General features: G+C 40.8%; 1 long non-coding RNA gene across 1 annotated transcript; it reads right to left on the minus strand.

Moving 5' to 3' along the window:
• Positions 1 to 871: 871 nt before the first annotated feature.
• On the minus strand, positions 872 to 2,568 carry LOC138224090 (uncharacterized). The gene is made up of 2 exons (XR_011182436.1): positions 2,478 to 2,568; positions 872 to 2,386 (listed from the first exon to the last, which is right to left on the minus strand). It is a non-coding gene; the product is annotated as an uncharacterized lncRNA (long non-coding RNA).
• Between the last annotated feature and the right edge of the window lie 3,013 nt (positions 2,569 to 5,581).

Raw genomic sequence — 5,581 nt, forward strand, 5'->3', positions numbered from 1 at the left:
TTCATAAAGCGACGCCTTTCATCAAACTTTTTTTGACAGGTACCACGCCCCCTTTTCAGCCAGTTGGAGTCCACGGTGGGTGGATGTCCCGCCCCCTTGTCATCCAATGGTGCGTTGTTATGGTCGGATGTCCCGCCCCCTCAGGAGCCAATGGTGTGTTGTTAAGGGGTGGCGGATGCCCCCCTGCCGGTTGGGCCTGAGCCTCAGGGTCCAAAAGCCCTGGCCACCGCATCCCTCGATTTATAAATAAGTGTACGACAGCATGTATTAGGGTTGGAAGGCGAGCATGTCTTCTGCGGGGTTGAGTGCGCTCTGTTATAACCCTCGGGAATCGGGGAGTTACAGCGGCGTGGGGAGTCTGGTGAGGGCCGCGAGATCCCGGGGTGTGAGCGGCAGCAGCCGCGGCTGGGTGGCCGAGTGGTTGTCCGGCCAGGCGGCTTATATGCTGCACAAGCCGGCGCGCGTGCGCTTTAAGAGAAACAGGACGCTGGTGCCCGAAATGGACTGGCAATGGCAAGTCGACTTGGTGGACATGAGAGAGTACAGCAAGTTTAACGACGGTTTCTGTTACATCTTAACATGTATAGACATGTTTCTATATAAAACTTTTGAAGGCCGCGAGATCCCGGGGTGTGAGCGGTTGCAGCCAGGGTCTGGTGACAGTGTGGTTGACCCTGACAGCGAGTCTCAAAAAACATCAAGGGTGTTGTAAGCACACACACACACTGACTGTGTAAAGTCTCGCAGAAAGAATTCACAGGACAAATAGCATGTGAAATGTGAACCACTTTATTTCAGCAGTAGGTTTTGAAACCCAGAAACATCACAGTACACACTTTTCACACAGGTTACAGACTTCTGTTTGCAGTCATGTGAAATGTGAACCACTTTATTTCAGCAGTAGGTTTTGAAACCCAGAAACATCACAGTACACACTTTTCACACAGGTTACAGACTCCTGTTTGCAGACATGTGAAATGTGAACCACTTTATTTCAGCAGTAGGTTTTCAAAACACAGAAACATCGCAGTACACACGCGTTACCAGCTCCTGTTTACAATCAACAATTAAATGTTGGTGCGGAAAATTAGGATACACATAACGACCACCCCAATATTGCTGAGAAACTTTGAGGCATCTGAAAAAGCATTCATAATCCCCTTTCGCTCCCCATATCTAAAACCATACGAAGCGCATTGGGCGATTCGATCTAGCAGTGCAAAAAAATTTGCCTGCGTAATCAGCGGGATGGTGTTACCACAGGTTCTGTGCAAAACACGCTGTATTTTGGAATACACACAGCAGAAGCCACTAGGCTTCCGTTTCTGATCTGAAAACATCAGATCCGCAATAATTTCACTCAAGTTTTTGACATACACATCTATCTCTTTAACAAATTTAAGGACCTTAGCATTCGACTCTTTGTTTTTCATATCAAGCTTTGTAGAAAGAAGTGTGTAAAGGACTCTTTGTAAGAATTCAGACGTATACATTCGAAATTCTTCATTCTTTGGACGACGACACACCCGGGTCTGTAAAACAGAGTGAAAGCTCTGTTCACATGGCGTGTATTTCATATTTTACATAGATCTTTTTTTGTGTCTGTAAAAATAAGAATAATGTTTCTTTTCCAATGCATCAAAAGTCACGTCTACTAATTTTTCATCTAGCTGTTCAAGTATGGAGTGTACATGCTCGTATGGCGAGCGGTCATCAATTATGTTTTTCAGCAAGTGTTTTATGCTCCGCTCGGTGTCATTTGTAATGGTGTACGACCCCAGACACCGGGCGATGTACAGAACAGCCGCTAAAATTCGGGCTAAACTGAGAGACTTATAAATTTCTAACGCGGCAAACGTCACATCTTCAAACCCATCTGTGTAGCCAACAGCCAGGCATGTGTGACCCCGTTGACCGGGGTGGTCAATCAAACAGGCCAGGCATTCATCAACCAGGACCCCCTTTAAACATTGTTTGAAGACACAATAAACTACTGCTGTCACAATCTGGGCCATAACATTGGGTTCATTAGGGACATCGTTAGCTAAACTTGGTTGAGCATCAGCATTATTAACATTTTGACGAACACACAAGCATAGACACGAAACATTCAAGCTCGATGGTAGTTTGAAGAATGATGCATCAACCTCTTCGTTATTCTATTAAAGGAAAAAGAAAAGGAAGGCTTAACAAAATAAATAGGCATGCTTTGCACCTAAAATATTTACCATTTAACGTCTGTTTTGAGTTAGGGTTTTTCGTTAATATTTACCATTTGTAGCGACTCTTCAGCACCAAGCCCTGGCGGTTCTTCAGCAACAGCTTCCCCATCCGAGCTCACACGACAGCCGCTGTCACCCGGCGCAGAGGGCGGGGTCGGGTTTTGCTAAAAAGAAGACAGAGTGTTAAAATTACATACGCTAAGCGCCGACTGAAACAACAATTCCACAATCAGAAAAAATATTTTAACAGCCTACCCCTTCACTTTGTAGAGCAGAGGAACCTGTTGTTTCTCCACACAAAGAAGCCATCTTCGTAGCTACCGGGATGGTGTCTGACAGCTCCAGGGGTACGTCAAGCCGGGGCGTTTAAGAATATGTACCAATGGTGTAACCACACCTACATAACTCAACACATTTTTCAATTGGTTGTGGTGTTCTAGAACGACCCCAAGCAACTCCCCACATCCCCAAAGCCACATGTGTTTTATCGAGACCGAAAAATATTCACTTTTAAGTCTTTAAAAGTATTAACACACAACCCATACCACAAATGATGTGTTTCCGCAGAAAATATTTTTTTTTTCGTATAAACTTTTTAACACGCGTGGCTTGGTCGTAAAGTTTTAAAATAATGTAATAAGACACAGCTTATTTTTAATAACACTTCGCGACCGCTTTTCAAAAGTTTGAAATGAATTTCCACGCACCGTGCGCGTAAACGTCTTTAAAAGTATTAACATGCAACAAATGATGTGTTTGCGCAGAAAATAATTTTTTTAACACGCGTCTTAAGTTTTAAAATAATGTAATAGAGATCTTTGGGAGTCGTGTGGGGGTTGGTGTCACGGCAGTTTAAGGCTCTGCAATGCAGAGACAATCTATGGTTTTATCTGGCAAACACGTGTGGTCAATTAGAAAGCTGGGCAAACGTCCCGAGATCGAATTCTTCTGCGACGGGGGTACCTTTAAAGCGGAGACGACGGCACCGAAAATTTTTGGCGCGCCCTTTCTTTAAAGCCCTGGCCAAATACGAAGACAGTACGTACAGTTATAATTCAAACGGAATTAAAAACTACACATCCCAGTTACCATGGTGGTGCTTGTGATCATCGCGTTTAACCAACGAAACAGGGCGAAAAATCAGTCACATGACTTTGGGGCAGAGTTTCAAAAGCTTAACCTATCAGCAACAAAGCGAAATTTACACAATAGGCTACCTCAAACTGTCAGTTACACGACTGTGTATGTCGCTTAAGCCACTCCTATTTGGCATTTTAGTTATGGAGGCGAGAAGACGCCCCCCCGGGTGTCTGATTTGCCGCCATGTTTAACCGTCCGTGTCCGAATCGCAGTAGCTACGCGTACAAATAAAGTTCATCCCAGCTACAAAACATATATATTTTTGTGGTAAGAGGGCGCAAAACATCAGTATTTACTGCTATTAATTACTGTACGATTTATAGTTGAAATCTGAGCCTAGATATAAAGTTAGATATAAAGTTAAAATCTCGACAAAGCAATGTAGGAAATACAAAGAAAAGAAATCCTTTCTGATGTCTAAAATCAGTTTCGATCAAGGTCTCTAAAACGAACAAGAAAAAGAGGATTTTCGGAGGGCAATTACGCTGTGTTTATATAGGATAAGTGATCTATGAGCAATCTTATTTCTTGTTAGTTTAAAACAGTGAAATGTCAGCTGCAAAAGATTGCACAAGAAACAGCACTCTCTCTGCCTGTCATAGACGTTCAGGAAAGGCTGAATGAAGTCATGTCAAGAACAATAATTCGGTGATCAATAATAACAGTTGTAGGACAAGAAACAAAAGATAATGAAAACTTCTTTAGGCTAAAACTCAAGTTCATTCTACAAATTAAGGCAAATTAAAATTCAGGATGTTAAAGTGCTAGAGGTGTAAAAAATACAAAAATGCACATGAGTAAAAAGTTTTAGAAATGGAGCAGGTGTTGCTTTGAAATAAGCAAACAGAAAAAAAGCCATGACTAAAGTGCAGAAGAGGGATGCAGGAACACTTGCTTAGATATACAAAAAAAATCACAAAAAGGTGTATGTTACAAAAGAACATGCAAACATGTTCATCATGTACATCAATTTCCCTTCACGATCAATAAAGTCTTATCTATAAACATGAAACAGAGTGAGGAATCAGAAAATTAGCATGCATAAAAAACAGCAATTCTGTCAATAAGCCCTAAATGAATTAATAGCAACCATGGTTTTATGGAGGGCTTCTCAGATAGTTGGGCATTCAGGTAGATTGCCAGGTGAAAGGATTTGTAAACATACTTTGTTAAAGCAAGTCAGTTTTTTCTGCAACACATAAAATACATTTTTCCAAGAAAGTTTAGCCTTTGTCACTAATGAAACCACTAAATAAAGACATAAATATAGAAATCTTAAGATTTTTTTATTCAATGTTGGTAGCAGGATGAACTGTGCTAAGTGTATATTTTGTCGCAGAGTTGCTGCAAGATGTTAACAGTGAAAAAAGGTATTTAGAAATGAGTTATTTCAAGAAGAAAATGTTCAGAATAATTGCAAATCTAGCAGGATAGAGAAAGCACAGAAAACAGGCAGTTAGATTGATCAGATTAGTATGAAAAGTTATTTAGCAAAGGGAATGAGAAGAGTGACAAACTAGTATGCTTTAGATATTTTTATCTGGACCAGGGAAAACTGATCATGTTTCTCAATAATAATAATAATAATAAACTTTATTTTATATATCACCTTTAAAAGTGGCATCTCAAAGCAATACAGTAGATATAAAAACAGATAAAAGGACCACAGATTACAAAGTAAATACATATAAGAAAGACAAGCAGTTAGAGGTGCTACCAAAATTAGAAAATGAAGCAGATACAGACACTAAGTCTTCTGAAAAGAAAGGTTCTGAGGTTAGATTTAAATGCACTCAGGGTACGTGACTGATATCACTGGGAATACAAATTGAGAGCTCTGGGGTGCAGCTAGAGAAGACCCTGTCACCCACAGAATGTAGATGTTCTTGAGGACAGCTAGAAGACCAGAGTCAGACGGACAAAGGTGGGGAGTAGACAGATAATAAGCCATATACTGTAGGTACTGAATGAGGATGAGGATTTTGAAGTTGACTCGAAACCTGATAGGTAACCAATGCAAGGACTTGAAAACAGGTGTAATGCATCCCTGATAGGATTCTCGCTGTCATATTCTGAACATATTGAAGATTGCTCAGTGCGGATTTAATTTCCCAAGTGAACAGGATGTGCATTTATTAATTCTAGAAAAAAAAGCCTTTCTTGATTTCTCTAGTTCTTAGTTTCTCTAGTTCCCTTTAAAATAAACTGTTATTCCACAA

The sequence above is a fragment of the Lepisosteus oculatus genome, chromosome 18 (genome assembly GCF_040954835.1).
Source record: "Lepisosteus oculatus isolate fLepOcu1 chromosome 18, fLepOcu1.hap2, whole genome shotgun sequence".
In the NCBI taxonomy this organism is placed as follows: domain Eukaryota; kingdom Metazoa; phylum Chordata; class Actinopteri; order Semionotiformes; family Lepisosteidae; genus Lepisosteus; species Lepisosteus oculatus.